The following is a 26,512-nucleotide window of genomic DNA, read 5'->3' as shown; positions in this document are numbered from 1 at the left end:
GAAAAAAACCATGTACTTAATCAAGAACGATGGCTAAAAGTTACACGACTAACTAACTAATTATTAATGTTAACACATTTGTCATCTTGCCATTGATGTACTGTATGGAGAAAATCTAAATGTTTCAGTAACTGTGTCCCAAAAATGTTGGTACGCAAAAGTGCCTCTTTTCGTGTATTCTGGTGCGCATCCGTTATTTTGACCACGCATGCGCACCTGTTATGTGTACCACTGGTTATAGTTAACTAGGTAGCAGTGTTCTAGTTAACTAGGTAGCAGTGTTCTAGTTAACTAGGTAGCAGTGGGGATTACTCGCCCAATCCGTTGCGTTGTTGCAGTATTTTGACTTGACTAGCGAGTTTGTGTTGTGATTCTCAATTACGTTGAAACGTAGTTCCATGTTTCAAAAGAAAAGTCTGAACATTTTGATTGGTTGCTGATATGAGGACCAAAGCATTAGAACGTGTCATATTACCAAGTTCTACCTACATGCATGGCACATGTAGATAACACTGTAGAGGGGTTTCGAGTAGGGTTGGACGATTTCCAATTTTTATATTGTTAAACTGTTCCCAAACAAAACCCCGGTTTTCAGTTAAACCGCAGACACGTTCACATTCCCCTCCTCACACGGCCAGGGAGTGCTCCTTCTGCAGAGGGCATTGTCGTCGCCCCATACTGGCTCTCTGGGTTTTGCCTTTTGGGTGGTTTGGTAACCCTAGGCCTAGATGATCTTCCAGACATTTCACACGTGACATTTGACATATATATGTACACAAACTCACAACAGTATAAAAACATAGCTCGTAAAACACCACTAAAATATGCTCGCTCGTAATGCCGCTTCTCTCTTCCTCAGCTCTCCACGAGCTTCGTGCTTTGAGTTACCGTAATAAACCCTATATGGGTAGAAAGCGCAGCTTCTCTGCTTTCAGGAACCGTTGGAATTGTTTATAGCACATATAGTTTAGGAATTACGGTAATGAGAACGTGTGCTGTCAGTTTTTAAGGATTAAAAGAGTATCAAACTAGAGTAGCGATTAATTTCTAATTTCACAGATTTGAATTGTCTCATATTTGTAGTGATATTTAACTGTGTCGCGATGCATCGTTACATCCCTACCGCTGAGTCTCTGGAAGCAGCACTTGTTCTCATGTTGTTTCTCATCCTGTATATGTTCCTATTCTTACAGGAGAGAGCTCCAACCCAGACTCAGACATGGAGCCCAGCTCCACCGCATCAGGAAGCCATAAACAACACAGACGGAGGAGCTCAAAACAGAAGACTCACTCTTGTCTTCAATGTGGAAAGAGGTTCAGTCAGGCAGCACACCTAAAGAGTCACCAGAGAATACACACAGGAGAGAAGCCATATCCCTGCTCCCAGTGTGGGAAGAGTTTCAGTGAGGCAGGATCCCTAAAGAGTCACCAGAGAATACACACAGGAGAGAAGCCATATCCCTGCTCCCTGTGTGGGAAGAGTTTCAGTGAGGCAGGATCCCTAAAGGTTCACCAGAGAATACACACAGGAGAGAAGCCATATCCCTGCTCCCAGTGTGGGCAGAGGTTCAGTGTGGCAGGATCCCTAAAGAGTCACCAGAGAATACACACAGGAGAGAAGCCATATCCCTGCTCCCTGTGTGGGAAGAGTTTCAGTGAGGCAGGATCCCTAAAGGTTCACCAGAGAATACACACAGGAGAGAAGCCATATCCCTGCTCCCAGTGTGGGCAGAGGTTCAGTGTGGCAGGATCCCTAAAGAGTCACCAGAGAATACACACAGGAGAGAAGCCATATCCCTGCTCCCAGTGTGGGAAGAGTTTCAGTCACGCAGGATCCCTAAAGCGCCATCAGAGAATACACACAGGAGAGAAGCCATATCCCTGCTCCCAGTGTGGAAAGAGTTTCAGTGACGCAGAACACCTAAAGAGACATCAGAGAATACACACAGGAGAGAGGCTATATCCCTGCTCCCAGTGTGGGCAGAGTTTCAGTCACGCAGAACACCTAAAGAGTCACCAGAGAATACACACAGGAGAGAAGCCATATCCCTGCTCCCTGTGTGGGAAACGTTTCAATGAGGCAGGATACCTAAAGGTTCACCAGAGAATACACACAGGAGAGAGGCCATATCCCTGCTCCCTGTGTGGGAAGAGTTTCAATCAGGCAGGACACCTAAAGAGTCACCAGAGAATACACACAGGAGAGAAGCCATATCCCTGCTCCCTGTGTGGGAAACGTTTCAATGAGGCAGGATCCCTAAAGGTTCACCAGAGAATACACACAGGAGAGAGGCCATATCCCTGCTCCCTGTGTGGGAAGAGTTTCAGTGATGCGGGATACCTAAAGAGCCATCAGAGAATACAACACTAGTTAACACGACTGCTCCCAGTGTGGGAAGTGTTTCAATCAGGCAGGAAACCTAAAGAGCCATCAGAGAACACAACACTAGTTAACACGACTGCTCCCAGTGTGGGAAGTGTTTAAAGGAGGCAGGAGTGCTATAGAAGAAGGGGGAGGGGGACTGCTGGCTGCACCATCATATACCGCATGTATGATTTGCTTGTAGAGCGATTCAGGGAGAAGGTTGTGTCATGACATGACGCAGTCTGTTTGAACCAATACCATCCAAAAGGCAAAGCCTCTTCTGGAGCCTCAGGGCCAAAACTCAAAGGCTAACCAACAGCTACTTCCCCCAGGCTAACCAACAGCTACTTCCCCCAGACTAACCAACAGCTACTTCCCCCAGGCTAACCAACAGCTACTTCCCCCAGGCTAACCAACAGCTACTTCCCCCAGGCTAACCAACAGCTACTTCCCCCAGGCTAACCAACAGCTACTTCCCCCAGGCTAACCAACAGCTACTTCCCCAGTCTAACCAACAGCTACTTCCCCCAGGCTAACCAACAGCTACTTCCCCCAGGCTAACCAACAGCTACTTCCCCCAGGCTAACCAACAGCTACTTCCCCCAGGCTAACCAACAGCTACTTCCCCCAGGCAATCAGGCTCATGAACAAGTACCCACTGTAGACAATTGACTATCATCCCCAAGCACACCCCATGTATACAGACTACCTAAAACTTAACCTCACAGCCACTTTACTACTTGAACTATCTATTTTATTGACTAAAGTCACACAATTTTTCCCGTAATCTCCCGAAGTCTGCAATCTGGGTGTCATCCTTGACTCCACCCTCTCCTTCCAGTTACACATCAAATCCGTCACCAAATCCACCGTCTTTCACCTCAAAAGCATTGCCAGACTCCGACCTACCCTCTCTGACTCTGTGGCCGAAACCCTTGTCACCTCCCGCCTGGAGTATTGCAATGGAGTCCTGTTCGGGGTTCCCAGCAAAGCCCTGGACAGGCTCCAGTATGTTCGGGGTTCCCAGCAAAGCCCTGGACAGGCTCTAGTATGTTCGGGGTACCCAGCAAAGCCCTGGACAGGCTCCAGTATGTTCGGGGTACCCAGCAAAGCCCTGGACAGCCTCCAGTATGTTCGGGGTTCCCAGCAAAGCCCTGAACAGGCTCCAGTATGTTTGGGGTTCCCAGCAAAGCCCTGGACAGGCTCCAGTATGTCCAGAAATCAGTTGCCAGGGTTCTCACCCACACCAAGCCCTGGCAGCACATCACCCCCATCCTCATCCACCTCCACTGGCTTCCGATCAAGTCCTGCGTCTTGCACAAAGTTCTCCTCGCCTACAAATCCCTCCATGCCTGCGCCCCCCAGTACCTATCTGACCTTCTCTGCCAACATACCCCATCCCGGAACCTGCAGTCCTCAGACATGGGTCTGCTCTCCACCCTCCGCACCAACCTACGAGCCTTTGGGGACAGAGCTTTCAGTGTGGCAGCTCCCACCCTCTGGAACTCTCTCCCCACAGTGATCCGCAACGCCCCCCCCACCCTGGACACCTTCAACGCCCCCACCCTGGACACCTTCAAACCAGCCCTCAAAACCCACCTGTTCACCAAGTTCTTTGGCCCCTAGTCTAGTATTGTCACTGTCTCTGTGTTTTGTTTTTTTCTGTTCTGTTTTTCTGACTTTCTGTCTGTAAAATCTGTAAAGCGTCCTTGGGTTCCTTATAAGGCTATATAAATCCAAGACAATATAATAATAATAATAATTATTATTATTATTAGTAGTAGTAGTAGTAGTAGTAGTAGTAGTAGTAGTAGTAGTAGTAGTAGTAGTAGTAGTAGTAGTAGTAGTAGTAGTAGTAGTATTTTCAGCAGTATTTTAAGCTTATAGGACTGGAGGATAGCACAGTGCATGTTGAAAGCTACGACTGGCAAAAGCATCTGGGTGGCTACTAATGTGATGGAATAAACCTCTGGCACACATGGCAATAAAAAATTATGAATCTTGAATTTAAACATGTCAGCGCTGCAAGTTTGTTTCCTGAGGGTTAGCTGACAACCCCTCTAACAGATGACAGGTAGATAATGACAGGTGTAATGGGGGAGTGGTTGGGGGTGGAGTTAACCAGCTGTTGTTCCCATCCTTTACCTGCCTGTGAAAAGTGTGAAAACCTTAAGGGTGAATTACTCTCTTAAGCACTATTCCCACTGGACTAGTGTTATATATATATACAGTGGGGAGAACAAGTATTTGATACACTGCTGATTTTGCAGGTTTTCCCACTTAGAAAGAATGTAGAGGTCTGTAATTTTTATCATAGGTACACTTCAACTGTGAGAGACGGAATCTAAAACAAAAATCCAGAAAATCACATTGTATGACTTTTAAATAATTAATTTGCATTTTATTGTATGAAATAAGTATTTGATCACCTACCAACCAGTAATAATTCCGGCTCTCACAGACCTGTTAGTTTTTCTTTAAGAAGCCCTCCTATTCTCCACTCATTACCTGTATTAACTGGACCTGTTTGAACTCGTTACCTTTATAAAAGACACCTCTCCACACACTCAATCAATCAGACCCCAACCTCTCCACAATGGGCAAGACCAAAGAGCTTTCTAAGGACATCAGGGACACAATTGTAGACCTGCACAAGGCTGGGATGGGCTACAGGACAATAGGGAAGCAGCTTGGTGAGAAGGCAACAACTGTTGGCGCAATTATTAGAAAATGGAAGAAATTTAAGATGACGGTCAATCTCCCTCGGTCTGGGGCTCCATGCAAGATCTCACCTCGTGGGGCATCAATGATCATAAGAAAGGTGAGGGATCAGCCCAGAACTACACGGCAGGACCTGGTCAAGGACCTGAAGAGAGCTGGGACCACAGTCTCAAAGAAAACTATCAGTAATACACTACGCCGTTGTCGTATATTTTCTACTTAAAAACACACACATACCTTGGATTTGTATGATAAGGCTTGGTAACAGTTTCATTTACATTTATGGCATTTATGGCTTGTTCCAAAGCGGAGCCGTTGGGCCTACAGGCAAGCTCTCTGAGGGAGTCAGGTTACGACAGACCACATAGTCGAACACACACACACACACACACACACACACACACACACACACACTGATCATTAACAGATGGCCCCTGGACCAGCTATCAGAGACCTCTGGGGGGTGGGCAAAGACACACATACACGCTGGCCCCTCCCCTCTGGAACGAAACGGGGAGAGAGAGAGAGAGCGTTCTTTTTCCAGCCCAGGTCCACGGGGAACAGACGTAATGTATATATCCGCCTGTAACTCTGATTAAATTGTCTTAAACTCAATATCTGTTCTTTGATTCATAACCAATAAGAAATACACAACACCGTCAGGGATTAAAATCCTGTAGCGCACGCAAGGTCCCCCTGCTCAAGCCAGCGCATGTCCAGGCCCGTCTGAGGTTTGCCAATGATCATCTGGATGATCCAGAGGAGGAATGGGAGAAGGTCATGTGGTCTGATGAGACCAAAATAGAGCTTTTTGGCATAAACTCCACTCGCCGTGTTTGGAGGAAGAAGAAGGATGAGTACAACCCCAAGAACACCATCCCAACCGTGAAGCATGGAGGTGGAAACATCATTCTTTGGGGATGCTTTTCTGCAAAGGGGACAGGACGAATGCACCGTATTCAGGGGAGGATGGATGGGGTCAAGTATCGCGAGATCTTGGCCAATAACCTCCTTCCCTCAGTAAGAGCATTGAAGATGGGTCGTGGCTGGGTCTTCCAGCATGACAACGACCCGAAACACACAGCCAGGGCAACTAAGGAGTGGCTCCGTAAGAAGCATCTCAAGGTCCTGGAGTGGCCTAGCCAATCTCCAGACCTGAACCCAATAGAAAATCTTAGGAGGGAGCTGAAAGTCTGTGTTGCCCAGCGACAGCCCCGAAACCTGAAGGATCTGGAGAAGATCTGTATGGAGGAGTGGGCCCAAATCCCTGCTGCAGTGTGTGCAAACCTGGTCAAGAACTACAGGAAACGTCTGTAATCTCTGTAATTGCAAACAAAGGTTTCTTTACCAAATATTAAATTCTGTTTTTCTGATGTATCAAATACTTATTTCATGCAATAAAATGTAAATTAATTACTTTAAAATCATACAATTTGATTTTCTGGATTTTGTTTTTAGATTCTGTCTCTCACAGTTGAAGTGTACCTATGATAAAAAAAAAAATACAGACCTCTACATTCTTTCTAAGTGGGAAAACGTGCAAAATCAGCAGTGTATCAAATGTTCTCCCCACTGTATATATATATATATATATATATATATATATGCCCTCATCCACACTCCACCAACAGTCCCGCAGTCCCCTCTGCAGGCCATGCTCCCCACAGTGAGATACACCTAGGGGGTTGCCACCTTTCAGTCAGAGAAATAAGGGACACCCCTCGCAGTAGGGGCCCGCTCCTCCAGTGCTAGTAAATCACAAGTTAAACATCGTTTCAATAAAGCCTTAGGCTACTTGTAAAATAAATAAATAAAAAATCATCATCATCCTTCCGTCTTCTACTGACCGCCAATGGCACCTTACATTACAGAAGTCTATCAATAAAATCTATAAGAAGTCTATCAATAAAGTCTATAAGAAGTCTATTGATAAAGTCTATAGTAGTCTGTGAATAAAATATATAAGACGTCTATTGATAAAGTCTATAGTAGTCTGTTAATCTTTACCTTTTCTTTTGACTGTTTTCCCCTGCTTTTATATTCATTCTATGCTTGTATATGTTTTTATATTCACTTTATGTTCTTATTCCTGTTGTAAAGCACTTTGAGCTGCATTTCTTGTATGAAAGGTGCTATATAAATAAAGCTTTACTTACTTACTTACATTAAAAGTAGTCCTACGCTACTTTATACATGCATGATGATGTAAATGTATTCATAAATGGACAGCCTACATTAAGCAGGGCATGATGAGAGCACTTCAACACCTAGTTTAATACAAGTAATACGAAGGGAGTCGGAAAAGGGCACAACAGAACAAGTGATCTCAATCACGCTTGTTATACCAAATGGTCCTGCTACACCAATTATGTGAAATCCACGTTCGTGAGACCAGCGCGATATCATAAAATTACAATAATAACTTTCTCGTGTAAAAGATCCAATGACTACGCAGAATCACCCCCATTTAACCGCAGTTAACTACTTATTACTACGACCGAGTGGCGAGCCCAAGGCCGGTTAGCTCAGTTGGTTAGAGCGTCGTGCTAATAACGCGAAGGTCGCGGGTTCGATACCCGTACTGGCCAGTAGTTTTTTATTTTTTATATATAGTTCGCAAGCTGTCTTGAAATAATATATACTATATAAATAACTACTGCATCTACCTTCATCGGCTCTATGAATGAATGAATGAATGGTCTTTATTGTCATTGATATAGTACAGGTACCATACAACGAAATTTGGGAGGGGGGGCTCCCCTGGTGCTAGGAAAAAAAACTAAAAACAAGAAGGGAAAAGAGCTGGTTTACATAAATAAAGGCTATGTACACTATCCACTATACTATACTATACAAATAAAACACTGTGCTGTACTCTATGCTATGCTATACCTATTCTAACATTTCCTATCTCTGAACCTTATGTACCCGAGGGTTGTCATATTGCACATAGTGTTATTGCACATTCATTTAAAGTGTCACAGTTGTGTTTCAGTATTGCACTTGATTTCAATCTAGTAGCTGCCATCAAATTGTCTAGATTCTAGATAGTTTTACAAGTGTTAACATGTCATTTTATGAAGTTTTAATATGTTTCCAGGCGAGACCCCTAACCCTTTGAGAAGAATTTCAATGTATCTCTTGTAACAGTGAATAACAATACGATCATGTAAAACACGTGTTTGGGTTCATACCTAAAGTTACTCTGACGAAATAGAATCTCTTATTTTCACAGGTGCAGGAAGCCCCGCCGTAAAGCAGGGCATCAAAAAATTTGTTGATACTCATAATGTTCCTCTCCACGGAAATCTTTAGTAAAAGGTGTTTTTTATTGGTTTTTATAAAAACGCAACACCGTGTATACAATCAATTAATCAAACAATCAGACATTTAAGACATTTCATTCAACAACAACCAACATTAAACTAACTAAAGTGCTCAGTGTTCAGTGTATTGTCCAGTGTAGTGTAATGTTCAGTGTTCAGTGTTCAGTGTCCAGGTTCCAGTGTCGGTAGGAGGCAGGGGTAAAAAACCTGTTCGCTGTGCATCCGGGAAAAAATTCCCCTGCAGCCCTCTAGTTGTAGAGCGACTACTATCCAGTTTGCCCACCAGTGCAAAGCCGTGGCTCCCCCACCTCCCTCCCCCGAGGGACCCCACACACCCGACTCACCCGACCCGCCCCACCACCGGCGCATCCGGCCCAGCCCACCAGGCTCAGACTCCTGTAGCCCTTGACGAGGCTAGCCGGACCAGGCGCCCCAGCGGCGGAGCAGATCGAGCACGCAGGCCGACCGGAGGCCCCCGAGGAGAGGCCCAGAGAGCTCGGCGCATGGCAGGCAAGCAGAGGCGAAAAACCTGTACACAGCTTATCCAGGGAAAAAGCTCCCTGGCTCTTCTCAGCTTGTTCCGGGCTGGGGGTTGGGGGTTGGCGGGTAGGGGACTGGGCCTGTAGCTGGGGGCCTGGAGTTGGGGGGGGGGGGGGGGCCCGGAACAGGGGGTTTGGGGTCGCTGAGTTGGAACCTGGGGTTGGTGCTGGGGTGACGTGGTGGTTCCCGCCGGTCTCTGCTCCTGGGTCTGGAAGCCTGGGTAGGTGTCAGAGCTGGATATGACATGTGCCTGAAAAGATACAGGAGTGAGAGAAGGGAGGTGTGCATGGTTTGTGTAGTGTGCATTTTGGTGTCAGGCGGGTGATCAGTACTTCCCTGTGACCCAGTGGTGTTGGTCATCCTGGTGCTGGTGGTGCTGGCAGAGACGGCTGGTTCGGCTGTGGGTTGTGTGTGGTGATATTCTGGTGAGGGTAGGAAGTGGGTCAGTGCTGTGTACATGTGTAGGTGGTGGAAGGTGCAGTAGACTTCCCTGTTGGTGTTGTGCGCTGCTCCTCTCCTGGTCCTTGTGATGGTGATACTGCTGACCAGGGCTTGTGCTGGAACGGTGGTGAAGGTGATAGTGCAGGAACTGGTGGTGTAGTGAGGTAGGCCCGGGGTGGGGGGGGGTTGGGCGATGCGGCGCGGCATGGGGGGCGGTTTAGAGGATGACGTCCTTCCATCTCTCCACCCCCCACACCGCTCTTGCTTGATCCGGGTTATTTTTAAAGTCAACAATAGCATGGTCCCTGAGGAAGAGGGTGATTCTCCTCCTCAGGGTTGTCAGGTCGACGCTCTGTTTCTGATAGACCCTGATGTTCCTCGTCTCCCAGAGTACCTGCTTGACGGCACTGATGATCCTCCACTGTTGTTGTAGTTGGGGGGTTGTGCACCCCCCGGGAGGACCATACAGGATGTTCTCGCCCGTCAAGCGGGGCAGGGTCAGCAGGCTGTTTAGGGAGACAGAGGGAACAAACAGGGCCCAGACCCGCCTGGCCACGGAGCACTCACAGAACAGGTGGTTAATGTGTTCTGTGTCCGTGCATCCGTGGGGGCATTTCTCAGTCTTTGCGATGTGCCGCCTATGCAAGAATTCCCTAGTGGGGAGACAACCATGAGCAGCCATCCAGGCAATGTCTTTTTGTTTATTGTTAGTACATTTATGATTAATGTTTTTCCATACCTGTTTGGAGTCCACGGCTGTGCTGGCCTTGGGGTGAGTAATGGTTTCCTTCGACCTTATGAAGGTCATAATGTCTTTGTATTTCCATGAGGCCAGCCCAGCCGCGGACAATCCTGTCTTGAAGGCAAAGTCCCTCCATATCTTGTAGACTGGAGGGGGGTCCCAGCTGTAGGGCACAGTGTGATTTATTAATGCGGTCACCCTGAGTGTCCGGAGGATGGGTGTGGCATAGAATATTTCAAAGAACCTGGCTTTCCTATCTTTGTTGTTGATGTTGTTGATGAGGTTGGAGAGTCCCTGTGCCCTAATGATGTTTAGGATGTCTGGGACCCCTTTCCCCCCATTCTCCACTGTTTTGTACAGGGTGGTGCATTTTAGTTTTTCCATCTGGCTCCCCCAGACAAAGGTAAACATGATCCTTTCGATGGTTTTGGATACTGCTCTGTCTGGGGGAAACACCCTGCCCAGGTAAAGGAGAATGGGAAGAACAATAGCCTTCAGGACCAGGATCTTGCCTGTCATTGTGAGAGGCCGTGCACTCCACTCACAGATCTTCTTTTGGACCTGGCGGATGGTCTCCTTCCAGCTGCCGGAGGCTCCTCCATCTTTCTGGTAGGTGATCCCCAGCAGCTTAATGTTTTCCGTCTTTACAGGGAAGGAGGTTGCCAGGTTCTCCTGCCAGTGCTGCGACAGAAACAGCTCACACTTACCCCTATTGATCAGGGCGCCAGTGGCTGCACAGTAGTCCTCCACCACTTTCGTTGCTGTGGAAATGGAGCGACTATCTGTGCCGACGATGGTAATGTTGTCCATGTACGCCACCACCTTGAGCCTCTCCCCCCGGGCCCCTGGTAGAGGGTAGCCCATGATGTTGGGGGAGCTCCTGATCTTCCGTAGGAACGGCTCCAGGTAGATGACGTACAGTAGAGGGGCCAAGGGGCATCCCTGCCGTACTCCAGCTTTGATGGGGAAGGGGTCTGTCAACTGGTTGTTGATCCGAACTCTGCTCGAAGAACCTGGCTTTCCTATCTTTGTTGTTGATGTTGTTGATGAGGTTGGAGAGTCCCTGTGCCCTAATGATGTTTAGGATGTCTGGGACCCCTTTCCCCCCATTCTCCACTGTTTTGTACAGGGTGGTGCCTTTTACTAAATCTTTAGTAAAAGGTGTTTTTTATTGGTTTTTATAAAAACGCAACACCGTGTATACAATCAATTAATCAAACAATCAGACATTTAAGACATTTCATTCAACAACAACCAACATTAAACTAACTAAAGTGCTCAGTGTTCAGTGTATTGTCCAGTGTAGTGTAATGTTCAGTGTTCAGTGTTCAGTGTCCAGGTTCCAGTGTCGGTAGGAGGCAGGGGTAAAAAACCTGTTCGCTGTGCATCCGGGAAAAAAATTCCCCTGCAGCCCTCTAGTTGTAGAGCGACTACTATCCAGTTTGCCCACCAGTGCAAAGCCGTGGCTCCCCCACCTCCCTCCCCCGAGGGACCCCACACACCCGACTCACCCGACACGCCCCACCACCGGCGCATCCGGCCCAGCCCACCAGGCTCAGACTCCTGTAGCCCTTCACGAGGCTAGCCGGACCAGGCGCCCCAGCGGCGGAGCAGATCGAGCACGCAGGCCGACCGGAGGCCCCCGAGGAGAGGCCCAGAGAGCTCGGCGCATGGCAGGCAAGCAGAGGCGAAAAACCTGTACACAGCTTATCCAGGGAAAAAGCTCCCTGGCTCTTCTCAGCTTGTTCCGGGCTGGGGGTTGGGGGTTGGCGGGTAGGGGACTGGGCCTGTAGCTGGGGGCCTGGAGTTGGGGGGGGGGGCCCGGAACAGGGGGTTTGGGGTCGCTGAGTTGGAACCTGGGGTTGGTGCTGGGGTGACGTGGTGGTTCCCGCCGGTCTCTGCTCCTGGGTCTGGAAGCCTGGGTAGGTGTCAGAGCTGGATATGACATGTGCCTGAAAAGATACAGGAGTGAGAGAAGGGAGGTGTGCATGGTTTGTGTAGTGTGCATTTTGGTGTCAGGCGGGTGATCAGTACTTCCCTGTGACCCAGTGGTGTTGGTCATCCTGGTGCTGGTGGTGCTGGCAGAGACGGCTGGTTCGGCTGTGGGTTGTGTGTGGTGATATTCTGGTGAGGGTAGGAAGTGGGTCAGTGCTGTGTACATGTGTAGGTGGTGGAAGGTGCAGTAGACTTCCCTGTTGGTGTTGTGCGCTGCTCCTCTCCTGGTCCTTGTGATGGTGATACTGCTGACCAGGGCTTGTGCTGGAACGGTGGTGAAGGTGATAGTGCAGGAACTGGTGGTGTAGTGAGGTAGGCCCGGGGTGGGGGGGGGTTGGGCGATGCGGCGCGGCATGGGGGGCGGTTTAGAGGATGACGTCCTTCCATCTCTCCACCCCCCACACCGCTCTTGCTTGATCCGGGTTATTTTTAAAGTCAACAATAGCATGGTCCCTGAGGAAGAGGGTGATTCTCCTCCTCAGGGTTGTCAGGTCGACGCTCTGTTTCTGATAGACCCTGATGTTCCTCGTCTCCCAGAGTACCTGCTTGACGGCGCTGATGATCCTCCACTGTTGTTGTAGTTGGGGGGTTGTGCACCCCCCGGGAGGACCATACAGGATGTTCTCGCCCGTCAAGCGGGGCAGGGTCAGCAGGCTGTTTAGGGAGACAGAGGGAACAAACAGGGCCCAGACCCGCCTGGCCACGGAGCACTCACAGAACAGGTGGTTAATGTGTTCTGTGTCCGTGCATCCGTGGGGGCATTTCTCAGTCTTTGCGATGTGCCGCCTATGCAAGAATTCCCTAGTGGGGAGACAACCATGAGCAGCCATCCAGGCAATGTCTTTTTGTTTATTGTTAGTACATTTATGATTAATGTTTTTCCATACCTGTTTGGAGTCCACGGCTGTGCTGGCCTTAGGGTGAGTAATGGTTTCCTTCGACCTTATGAAGGTCATAATGTCTTTGTATTTCCATGAGGCCAGCCCAGCCGCGGACAATCCTGTCTTGAAGGCAAAGTCCCTCCATATCTTGTAGACTGGAGGGGGGTCTGCTTTCGGCTGCAGTTAACACGTCCATGTTCTACTGTTTCTTTGACGTGAATGCTCACTTTAGTCCAGGTGGATACTCCCCTGTAATGTGGAGAGTCCCGTTCACGTTACTGTGTCCTATTCTTACCCTTACCACCTCCTCTTTCCTATTTCCTCCCCTGTTTCTCTCTCTACCCCTCTATTTTGTATTGCATGTAGTTGTCTTCCTCTTGTCTGTCTGTTGCTGTACAGCAAATACTTCAACTTGCACTTTGCGTCCCCATTCTGTTCCATGCATTACAATGTCCTCCGATTTCTACATTCACCTGACTCAGACGTACATGCTGTGATGGACATATGACGTCTTCTTTCACAGAGCTGTCACTCTGATGAACAACCCCCCCCCCCCCAACATGGGGTACGCTGACTCCCAGTATCCCCCTATGTCACCTTGGACAACCAATTACTACACTCTTTGCACTACTGCTGTTTGGACATACTACCTTTGCACATACCATATTTTTGCACATACCTCTTTTTTTGATATAGCCTTTAATGTATACATCTGTATACACCATACTGTACATAGCTACCTTCACTGCACATATCTTGTTAATAATAATAATAATAATATTATTATTAGAAAACACATACATCGCCTCCCTCTCCAAAAACCTACAGAGGTCAAGTTCATGCAGAAGAATGTCGTTGCCCTCCATTACAGTTGGACATTTAGTTTCAAACTATTGTAGGGAACAACAACGCACCTTGTTTCTAGATGGAAACACATAAAATAGCGTCAGGCAGCTAAAATCCAGTAGAATAAAACTAAAAGGCTACTCCGACGGATGCCTCAACCCTGACGGCAGGTACCTGTGCAGTAGACCTACCCCCCCTACCCTCCTACCCCCCTACCCTCCAACCCCCCTACCCTCCAACCCCCCTACCCTCCTACCCCCCTACCCTCCAAACCCCCATCCAAAATGTGAATTACGTGTCTGAAGGCCTTTGGGAATGATCTACTCTTTATTTGACTGGGGGCAGGGAGGTGAGATGTCTGGGCCTATTGCAGACCTATTAGATTAGACGATTACGTTAGTGCCATTGCAGAGTACAAGTACCAGACAACGAAATGCAGCCAGTTTAAGGTGACTCTCACAATAAGTTGTGTATCATAGCCCACACCCTGTATTTTTGTATTTTTGTATACTTCACTATATACAACATATTTATCATAGCCTGTAAAATTGCACATTGTATATAATCTCAATGTATATATACCACTGCACATATACATCCAGTCACCATTGTATGTCATTGCACATCACGCTACCATTTGCACTTAACTGTATAGATTAATGTAAATACTGCTGTAAATACTGCTACTTATCACTGCAATATAATTGCTATTTTTGCACTTCTGGTTAGACGCACAATCATTTTGTTGCATTTTCTTGTAGCCTACTATGTAATGACAATAAAGTGAATCTAATCTAATCGAATCTGTTATATATTGCGTACAGTCCATTATGTGTCCGCTATACAGTACAGCAAGGTTAATTTTGACATTACGAACCCTTAAAAACACATATTATACATTGAGATGATTATTATGTTTATATTATAGGTATACCCCAGCAAGCACCGTCGGACCAGCCCGATAACGGCCAGACCACGTAATATCACAACAGTATCTGGCCCAGAATATCACCCTATTTCAACTAAAACATTTTTATTTTTTTATTTTTTTATATTTGTCGGGAGAAAATACCCCAATGTGAAACCCCAGCAACAACCCGTCAACTCTGTTGTGACAGACATCAAAGTGGTTTTGATAAAACGGGCCGATTGCGTCACAGTGATGAGCGTGACGTCACGGGGCGAAAACGACATAAATAGCGGAGGTTCTCCGTTGTTCAGACACTCCCCTTACCACCATCATGCCCCGCAGACCAGCTCGCAGAACCTCCCGCCCCGTCCGTCGCCGCCGGCGCCCCAGGGTTAGCCGGAGGAGGAGGAGGGGAGGCCGGAGGAGGCGGTAAGACCGAGCCGGTAGGGGAGGCCGGAGGAGCCGGTGTTACTTTAAATCATTCATCCCTTATGGAGGGGGAGAGTGGACGGAGGGGGCCTTCCTCACCCTCCCTCCCCCCTCCCTAAGGGGAAGGATTTTCTCTCATTTTGCGTGTCTGTCTGTACGCACAGAGCCACACAATAAAACCCACATCAATTGGAGATCACCTGCTCTTGTCTTCACTGGTAACATAAGCAGTTATGGAACTAAGTAGGAATTAGAAGGGTAAAAGAGAACTGATAAAATATGAATAAAACATTAATAGAATGTAATAAAGATAATTTAAAAAATAATATTATAATACAGTATGTAACATCACAAAGACACGTGACCGGTCTCTTGAGCTGAGGGGCATGATTTGTCCAAAACAAACCCAACCAATTATAATGTGTCGTTGCTTTATCCATTTATTTGGTATTTCTACATGCTTAAACAAGTTTAACGTAATATGCGCTTTTATGTTGATGAAATCTTCACTGACAAACATTTGCATCGAGCGGAAGAAGGTGGGCGGAGATCCACTGTTGGAGCTCAGAGAACACAGACCGATGGGACTGGGTCACACTTCACTTTGGGCTTTGTGAACGAGACGAGTGAAAGGTTATGGCTGTGTTCCAATCCTGCAATTAGAATAGGCCTATATTGTGGTTCTACCCCTCGCAGGGCACTACACAGTGTATTCAGCCATTTAAGGGAGAGTCCAATGCATATCAGTAAATAAAGATGTTCATTTGGAAGTGGCCTGCAACGTGGGTGTAACCGTAGGGAACAACAACAGGTGTACATTATACATTATACATCATATAATTATATATATTATTATACATTATACATGATGAATTTAACAACTTCTCTACATGAACCTCGTAACCCCCAAGCTACTCCGCACAGCGTCAACCTGGAATAACAACGACTCAAACCTGGGCTTAGTGGAAGTGCATTTACTGAGTTGAACTTGTCCGTTCGTATGTCACATACATTTATCTCTGATACCACTGGGACAAATAACATGTTAATGAAACTTAGCTGATTGACGCGTCTTGCCATACAAATGCGGAATGCGCTACAAATGACAATTAGCCTTGATTGATTGATTGAAAACTTTATTAGAAGATTTGCAGAAGTAGGTACATGAAAGTACATATTACATACACGGTCAACTAACAGGATAAAAACCCAAGAAAGCCACTGGCTTATTTCAATTGGGGTCCTTCGCCTATACTCTGATTGGTATGGTACCAATTTGGACAAAACGTAGGTGTCTTGTTATAGAGATTGTTAGGAGCTTCGAGGTGACGCGATTGTCCTTTATTTAACTCGTGATGGTGCAGTTAGTGATAGTTTGTTATAATTAAAAACGGAATAATAGGGTGCAAAGAGGAGAGCACGCCTCAGACAGCACCTTTTGGGCAATAGACTGTTTTGAAGTAATACTGTCAAATCCTTGAAATGAATCAAATAAGCACTACAAGCTCCGGTAACTTTTCAGCCTACTCAACTCTTCAAATAAATGCAAAATGCTAAAAAGTAATTTTTAAAAAGTAAATGTCATTTTATATAGGACACATATAATGGACTGTATACAAATATTGTGCCTTCATAATGGCTAAACTTTAGTACCAATCTACTCAGCAACACTTCTGGAATATGGAGCAAGTGAGTTTCAACCATGAGCTGTGTCATACATGTTGATGCCCTGTAGGCCTACACAAATATTTTTCCAAGGCTAAACTTAGGTTAGGTTATTTACTACCATTTCACTCAACATTTCAAGAATATGGATCAACTGAGTCTCAACCATATGTGTGTACAGTCCTTTATACCCTCTCAGCTGCCTCCCTGTGGTTACAGGAGTAACGTTCAAATGGTATTTTCACTAACTCTTAGCAAGACTGCTTTTGAATAATAATACTTTTTAAAAGCATTGTGACTGCCAATGGCACCTGGGGGGTGTTCCATCAACAGCCATATTTTGATAAGTCTCGCGAGACGACCATAGATTTGTGCTTATGGTGACTGATGTGTGACTTACTTCAGACAAATGTACTTGTTGTAAGTCGCTTTGGATGAAAGCGTCTGATAAATGCAAAAAAGCGTGCATACTTTTGTTGCAAAACACAGCCATAATAGAAAGTCAGATAATTCCAACAGAGGGCGCTGTTTACTTATAGTAATGTGCCTCCCTCAGGCTAAACAGGGAGACATTAACCGTAATCTCATAAGAAGACGGCAGACACACCAGATAGGACTTGATGGCTCAGAGTTTTCTCTCAGTGAAAATGTCACAATCAATAACTTTTCCCATTCCATCATAACGCTGGAGAGAACAAGTATCTCTTAAATACTGTCTTCAAAAGTCTCTCCACTAACTCAGCCAGCATGGTGTTTCTGTTCAGAACAGGCCTTAGGAGGAGAGTCTCCCTACGCTGGGGCGGCTGTGGACACCCGTCTGGTCATCCTGACACCCTTCTGGTCATCCTGACCCCAGCAGCTATTGATCCAGTCCACACAGTAGCTGTGTCCACACAGTAGCTGTGTCCATACACTAGCTGTGTCCATACAGTAGCTGTGTCCATACAGTAGCTGTGTCCATACAGTAGCTGTGTCCATACACTAGCTGTGTCCATACAGTATCTGTCAAGTTATCTGTGGTTTCTGTGCTTCCCCTAACTTGAAAGGGCTTTGACCGTTTGACCAGAGTTTCACTGGGACTCCACTCTTTCTGCATCCAATGACCAGACAGTAATTATCTTTCTCCTTTTATTTTTGGACTTAATTTTGTCTCTTTTTCATCAGATTTATAAGTTTAGCAGTAGTAGTAGCAGGTGAAAAACCTTTGAAAAGGTATAACCACAAAATAAGCGGCTAAGAAACAATATGAAGGAATTTACAATGCAATGAAACATTTTTACAAGTAATGAAATAGTTTTCCCAAAATTATGTACCGCCCTTTTAACTTTACCATAAACTGAACTTGATATCAAACACCCAACAGCAACCAATTTGCTATCAAACAAAATCCAAGATATCAAACAAACAACAACACACAGCCAAGTCATCTCACCGTCAGCCACTCTGGTCTCTGTAAACAGTTGGTTTGAGCACAGCACTGCAATAGTACATGTTCCTATCACAGTGTGTTTGTTGAACTGTGAGACTGCCCTTTATAGGGAGTGGTGATTGTTCAGGTGAGCTGCTGGGTGATTAGTGAATTGACTTCAGCTGTGCAGGCCATGACTGTCATCTCATGTCTCTCCTCTGGGGGGAAATGGGGGCCAAAACCCATGTTGGGATGGCTGAGTTTCTCTAGGGAGGGGAAATTGGGCTCTCCTTCCCTGTCTGTGAAGGAATGGCACTGTACTTGGTTTCTTGTTGAGTTTGCCAAGACACCTCCCACTCGATCTTTCCATGGATTACCAGGAAGATCGCCGACTGTAGGCAAACTGTAAGGGCACTGGGTCGTTGGAGTTGTGGTCCTGCCAAGGTTTATTTCTGTTCCTCAGCAGGTAGTAGGACAACCAACCGTCTCACGTCCCTGTGCAGAACGATGGCTTGGGGCTTCTCATTTCTTCTGCTGGAGTTGGGATGGCTGGTTTTTTCCTTTGGGGCTTTTGTCAGGGGGACACAGTAGCTTGGGAAGACCCTAATGTGGACATCCCTCACAACGCCTTTGCTGTCTGGGTTGGTGCTGACAACTCTGCCAAGTTTGAAGTGACCTCTCAGTGCGTTCTGGTCGCTTAACCAGACAATGTCTCCCACAGCGACATTCCTTTCGGCAGTATGCCACTTGCTCCTGACAACAAGGTTGGGACCAGCGAGTTGACTCCAGGATCTCCAGAACTTGGTCACCTCTGACTGCATCGCCCTGAGCCTTTTGTAGGGGTAGTTGGACAAGTCAAATGTTTTGAAGTCTCCACTTTGAGTTGCTCGACCAAGGAGGAGGCTGTTTGGTGTGACATATTGGATGCAATCTTCCCGGCTCTGAACTCTGGCATCAATCGGGCGCTCATTTGCAAGGTTGGCTGCCGTGTAGAGAGCTGTCTGGAACTCTGAGTAGCTGAGCCCAGACTCTTGACCAAGACTCTGAAGTGCCCTCTTTGCAACACGCACAGCAGCTTCTGCAGCACCGTTCCTGTGTGGAGAGTCAGCTGGGTGAATTTTCCACATCCACTTTGTTCCATTTTTGGCTGCAGTGTCTTCCAGTACTGTTTGATCCAGGTCGTCCAAGAACCTATACATCTCCTCTAGGACAGGTTTTGCTCCAATGAAATTGGTGCCTGGATCAGACCAGATCTTTCTTGGATGACCCCTGAGAGCTGTGAACCGTTGGTAAGCCATCAGAAAGCTTTCTGTTGATGGGGCGTTCACCAGTTCGGTGTGAATGGCTCTGCTGGCCATACAGCAGAAGACAACTCCCCAGACTTTCAGGGTGACTCTCTTCTTGACATCATCTCGTACTTGGTACGGTCCGAAGAGGTCTACGGTTGTAAACTCAAAGGGTGCAGCAGGCTCAGTCCTTTCTGGTGGCAAGTCACCCATCACTTGTCGACACTTCCTTGCTCTCAACTTCCTGCAGGTCATGCAGCCATCGACAACCTTTTGGGCAATTCTCCTGCCCCTTATGATCCATGCCTTCTTTCTCATTCTGAGCAATGTTCCGGCCACTCCATCATGACTCTCGTTGTGCGCCTCCCGAGCCAACAGTGTGGACACCCAGGCATCATGGGGTAGGAGTGGGACACAACACTGGTCTTCTTTGAACATCTGCACTCGGCCACCACAAACCAATAATCCAGAGTCCTGGTCTTTGTAGACCACCAGCCTGTCAGTGGTGGAGTTTGGAAAGATTGCTCCCTCTTGTGCTGCAAGAAAAAATGTCTCTTAGGGCATCTTCTCTCTCTTGTACAGAGATGGCTCCTCCTGAGGGGACTGCCTCCCACTTTGGGCTGTCCAAGGCCTGACCTCGTCCATGGAACCTTTTTGCTGCTCTCCAGACCATTGCAACTGTTTTGACCAGTCTGGTCAGAACACTGAACCGTTTGACGTCCAGAAGATCTTGAACAACTGACCTTCTTGGCGGTCTCCCCTGTTCCATCTGGATTTGGTTCTGATTCCGTGAGGGCTCTTTCTTTTCCAGGGACTGTTTCAGAGCCTGGGCCCTTGTCAACACAGCAGCAAATGCTTTCCTCTGCAACTTGTTGATGCTTTCTCTGGCGGTGGTTGCTATTTCCTTAGCCGATTTGGTTTGCCACTCACTTTCTGGCAGACTCAAGAACTTGGGTCCATTTTGCCACTCTGAATGTTCATCCAGATCCTGAGGGCTTACTCCTCTGGTGATCCCATCAGCAATGTTTTGAGTCCCAGGGATCCACCACCAGTCCTGAACTGCTGTGCTGCTTTGAATCTCTCCAATCCTATTGGCAAAAAATGTTTGGTAGCCATAGCTTTCTCGCTGTATTGCCCCAAGGACTGTTTGACTGTCGACCAAGTGAAACCACCTTCCAACTTGGATTCGGCTGTGCCGCTCGAAGAACTTCCTTAGCCGTGAGGCGAACACTGCTCCACACATCTCTGCTTTGACAGCATCACCTTTGTGGTCCAAGGGAGTTAGCTTTGCCTTGGATTCCACCAATCTGATGATGGAACCCTGGTCTGTGGTCCATCTTAGGTACATCACTGCTCCATAGGCATGCTCACTTCCATCAGAGAACGTGATTGCCCATGGTGGTTCAGTAGTGAAGCCTTTGGGGGTTAGAGCTCTGTTGAATGTGACCTTGCTGAGTTGATGGTACTCCTCGAACAGGTTGATTGCATCTCCTCTGAGGCCATCTGAGAGTGCAATGTCCCATGTGTCCTTGACCGGACCGCTTTCAGCTTTAACCTCTTGGAACGCTCTCCGTACCAGAATAGCTCCCTTCTGCTTGGCAGGAGTTACTAGGCCAACTGGGTCATAAAGTGCTGACACTTGACTGAGAAGTTCTCTTCGTGTCAGAGGGTTTGGTGTCTGGGTTCTGATTTCCTCTTGCTGAAGGTCTTCACCCAGTCTCATCTTTTGCTTTCTCTTTGAGAAGTTGATTCCGATCATGACGTGGAGCTTATCTTCCTCGACTCTGTAGCCCAGGCCAAGCGCCTTGTTGTCATCATCACACATTTGGTTTGGTAAGACCATGGTCGTTGCCTTTGTCCTTTCCTCTTCACCAGTGTGCTCCTTCCTCCCACTTTGCCCAGAAAGGACCCATGGCTTTAGCTCAAAACCTCCAGCCCTCAGGATCCTCTCCACATTGGCTGTGATGATCTTTAGCTGGTCTGGGTTGTTGTGGGAAGTGAGGATGTCATCAACGTAGCTGTCATTGTGAATCACTAGACGCTCCTCTTCAAGATGGGCAAAGAGAGGGAGGTTAGCAGTTTCACGCATTGCTAGTTGCGCGATGCACCCTGCTGGTTTGTCTCCAATGTTCACTCTTGTGATTGCATATTCTCCCAGCTCTTCATCCTCAGCGTCTCGCCAGAGGAACCTGTGCAGGTGCACTTCTTGGTCTTCCAGCCAGACTGAGTTGTACATCTTTTTTATGTCACCCAGGGCAGCGAATACTCCACCTCTGAACCTGAGAAGCACAGCTCGAATCTGGTTGAGAACGTCGGGGCCTTTCATCAGCAGGTCGTTCATGCTCACACCTCTGTATCTTTGACTGCTGTTCCAAACGATTCTTACCGGAGTTGTGACAGAGTGTGGGTTAGGGGCAATGAGGTGACTGAGGTACCAAACTGGTCCATCCCAGTTGGTGATGGTGTCTTTAGGCAGTTTGAGCGCAGCTCTTCGACCTACCATGTCATGCACCTGTGCAGCGTATGCCACTTTCCATTCAGGTGTTTTGGCTAGTCGCTTTTCTGTTCTGAGAAATGTAGCCTCAACTGTTCTCTTGTTGTTCGGTAGGGAGACGGGGTCTTCCACCCAAGGATACCTGGCATGCCAGTGTGGCTCCTTGCTGTGGTTGTCTTCGGTGACATAGGTGAGACCGTTCCTTACCACTTCAAGCTCTCTCTCCTCTGCAAGAGTCATTTCTTTGCCGCCGGGTTGACATTTTCCACAGCGGCAGCCTCCACACTTTGGATCACATGCTGCGCCGATACTGTCCCATTTCCACCACTCTAGGAAGTCCCGATTGGTGGTTGAAGTGCTTGACTGGAGCGTGGCGTGAACTTGAGTGTTGGGATGTTTCTTTGAAACAGGGCCAGTGAGTTCCTCATACCTCACAGCAGCAGTTCTCATTGATCTTGCGAAATGTGCCTTGGACATGTGGGCTGACACGGTGAGGTCTTCGAAGAGCTCAGGATGAGTCCCTCCAACCGTCATCCCCAGTGGTCCATCCCACAGCACAAGGTCTCCAACAACTTGAATCCTTTGAGGTGCTAGCTGGCCTTCTCTGTGGCTTATGAGCAGATTGATTTCACCAGGCATTGTCAGCTCCCCAAGTGGGATGTCTGGAAAGAGTTTCTGGAGCCGTTTGGGATCAACACTTTTGTGGATGTCTGCAATACTGTCGAGACCATAACATACCAATTGGTGTGATTTCAGAGTGCCTTTGGGAGTTTTCACCCTGATCTTCAAGAGGTACCGTTTTGTCTCCACAATGGTCTTCATTCCTCCAACACCATGGACAATGAGAGTGATGTCTTCACTCCTGAGGTTCAGTTTGTCTGCGGCCTTGTGAGTAATATAATTAGTGTCAGACGCCAGGTCGATTAATGTTCCAACCTTTTCTCCAGCATTTGCTGTGACCTCCAGAAGCATCATGATCACTGGCAGCTCCTGCAATCCACTCTCCACTAGAAGGCCTGGTTGCTCCTTTGTGGTGCTGAAAGCCTTTGATGTTGCATTTGAGAACGCATCATGAAACTGTTTTGCCAGCTCTGGGGAAAGCTTCCTGACAAACTCCTCTTGTTCCTCTGTGTACTTTCTCCCGCTTTTCACATCCTCTGAACCAGGTCCTCTCTTTTTCTGTGATGAGTTATTCTTCTTGTTAGGACAGAGATAAAAGTGATGCTCAGGAGCATGTTCATCCTTGCAGGCATGGCTGGTGCACAGGAAGTCATCTCTGCAGTATGAACTGTCATCATGAACTTCAAGACATCTCTTGCATGCTCCCAACTCCTTAGCTGCAGCCTTCTTTTCAGCTAGCTTCAGTGACCGGAACTGCATGCAGAAGTAGAGCTTCTCCCTGTGTTTCCCATCTCCACAGACAACACATCCAGTGTGTTCGTCGCCTGCCTTGGTGGATTTTGTTCTGGCCTGTCTTGGCTCAAACTTGGTCTCTCTCCTGCTTGGTTCTTCATCCCTCAGTTGTTCAAGCTGCTCATATATGCTTTCTTGCTCTTTGAGAAATGTCAACAGGCTGTCGAACCGGTTGCCTGGAGTCACAGCATTTCTTGCCGCATAGACAAGCCATTCCTTTTTTAGGGATTCTGGGAGTTTTCCCTCGATGGACTTGGTCACCAGAGGGTTTTTTATAGCACCAGTGTCTCCAAGCTCAATCAGATCTCGAAGCGCCTTCTCCACAGCTTGGATTAGTTCCACAACTCTCAGTGGTTGGTTACTTCTGACGGGTGTCATGCCCTGCAGCTCCTCCATTATTTCAATAGCAATGGATGTCCGATTGCCATAGCGGTTCTCCAGAACACGGAAGATGTCATCAGCAGCACTGTGAGTAGTGAGGCGAAGGTCTCTCATGATCTTGTCATCAATACTATCCAGTAATTGGGCCTTCTTCACCTCCTTGGAACCAGTCGGTTCACCCTGCCTCTGGAGTGCTTCCCAGTCCTTTCTCCACCTGTGGAAGTCACGTTTGTTGCCAGTGAACTTGGGAAGGGCCGTTGGTTTCAGTTTGATGGTTGGCACAGGATGACTGGTCGCAATCGGTTGTCTTCTGGCTTCGTTATTTATCCTCTTCTGTATGAAGTCAGCCTTCTTGGAAACCAGATTGATGGCCTGAAGTTCCAGATGTTTTAAGTTATTCTGGATTTGTCCCTCTTCTTCAGGGATCCACTGTTTCCACCGTTTGTGCACCTCCTTCGCTGTCTTCACCAGTCCTTCCAGGTGGTTAAGCATGAATTCATAACCCTCCTGGTTCATATCCTCCTCACTGGCTTCCACCGCAGTAGTGCGCCTGCACTGCTGCTCTGCTGCCTGTAGAATTATGGACATTTCATCAGCTCCAAAGTTGTCCCACAGGGCCGTCTGGAGTAGACTTTTAACTCTCTTCAGCTTCAACACACATTCAGTCTCAGTCTTCGCCAGATCGGCAGTTTGCACTTCGGTCAGCTCAGTCTCTCCCTCTGCATTTGCCTTTGTGTGAAGTTTGGCCTTCACATTGTCATTGGCTTCCATGACTTTGTCAGCTGCTGTTGTGAGTGCCTTGAAATTGTCTCTGAGTTCCTCCTCAGACGTGTCCTCATGGTTCCTGGTAATGCTGTTGACCAGACGAGAGAATGCTATTTTTGCTGTCGTTCTCTCCGTCTTGAGCTGCTCAACAGTGGCCATATTTGGAGTTGGTTGCAGGCGATGGTTTGAGCGAGGCCTTGTGATGATTTAGTTGAATGTGAACTTGGATGTCCAGAGTCCCAATTTGCTGCTCCTGCTGTTTCAGTTTGCTGGCTTGAGAATCCTGGTTTTCCAATTCACCGGTCTCCGTTTCCTGGTTGTCCAGTGGGAAAGCGGTTTTTCACTGTCAAGTTATCTGTGGTTTCTGTGCTTCCCCTAACTTGAAAGGGCTTTGACCGTTTGACCAGAGTTTCACTGGGACTCCACTCTTTCTGCATCCAATGACCAGACAGTAATTATCTTTCTCCTTTTATTTTTGGACTTAATTTTGTCTCTTTTTCATCAGATTTATAAGTTTAGCAGTAGTAGTAGCAGGTGAAAAACCTTTGAAAAGGTATAAACACAAAATAAGCGGCTAAGAAACAATATGAAGGAATTTACAATGCAATGAAAATTTTTTACAAGTAATGAAATAGTTTTCCCAAAATTATGTACCGCCCTTTTAACTTTACCATAAACTGAACTTGATATCAAACACCCAACAGCAACCAATTTGCTATCAAACAAAATCCAAGATATCAAACAAACAACAACACACAGCCAAGTCATCTCACCGTCAGCCACTCTGGTCTCTGTAAACAGTTGGTTTGAGCACAGCACTGCAATAGTACATGTTCCTATCACAGTGTGTTTGTTGAACTGTGAGACTGCCCTTTATAGGGAGTGGTGATTGTTCAGGTGAGCTGCTGGGTGATTAGTGAATTGACTTCAGCTGTGCAGGCCATGACTGTCATCTCATGTCTCTCCTCTGGGGGGAAATGGGGGCCAAAACCCATGTTGGGATGGCTGAGTTTCTCTAGGGAGGGGAAATTGGGCTCTCCTTCCCCGTCTGTGAAGGAATGGCACTGTACTTGGTTTCTTGTTGAGTTTGCCAAGACAGTATCTGTGTCCATACAGTTGCTGGTCCATACACTAGCTGTGTCCATACAGTAGCTGTGTCCATACACTAGCTGTGTCCATACAGTATCTGTGTCCATACAGTAGCTGGTCCATACACTAGCTGTGTCCATACAGTAGCTGTGTCCATACAGTAGCTGTGTCCACACAGTAGCTGGTCCATACACTAGCTGTGTCCATACAGTAGCTGTGTCCATACAGTAGCTGTGTCCATACACTAGCTGTGTCCATACACTAGCTGTGTCCATACAGTAGCTGTGTCCATACAGAATCTGTGTCCATACACTAGCTGTGTCCATACAGTATCTGTGTCCATACAGTAGCTGTGTCCATACACTAGCTGTGTCCATACAGTAGCTGTGTCCATACAGTAGCTGTGTCCATACAGTATCTGTGTCCATACACTAGCTGTGTCCACACAGTAGCTGTGTCCATACAGTAGCTGGTCCATACACTAGCTGTGTCCATACAGTAGCTGGTCCATACACTAGCTCGTGTCCTTACTAGGACCAAACGAAGAGCGCACATCACACCTGTCTTGAGATCACTACACTGGCTCCCTGTCAGTCATAGAATAGACTTTAAGATCCTTTTACTAGTCTATAAATCACTCCACTGTGATGCACCCAATTACATGGTGGACATGCTCATAAGATACACACCAGCTAGACCCCTACGGTCTAGTGGCACGGAACTTTTAATAGTGCCAGAGGCTAGGACAAAGAGATTTGGAGGATCAGCTTTTAGCATATATGCTCCTAGATTGTGGAACACCCTACCTGAGGGCC

This window comes from Nansenia antarctica, assembly GCF_963989245.1.
Source record: "Nansenia antarctica genome assembly, chromosome: 3".
Lineage (NCBI taxonomy): Eukaryota > Metazoa > Chordata > Actinopteri > Argentiniformes > Microstomatidae > Nansenia > Nansenia antarctica.
Note: the sequence above shows the minus strand (reverse complement) of the source record.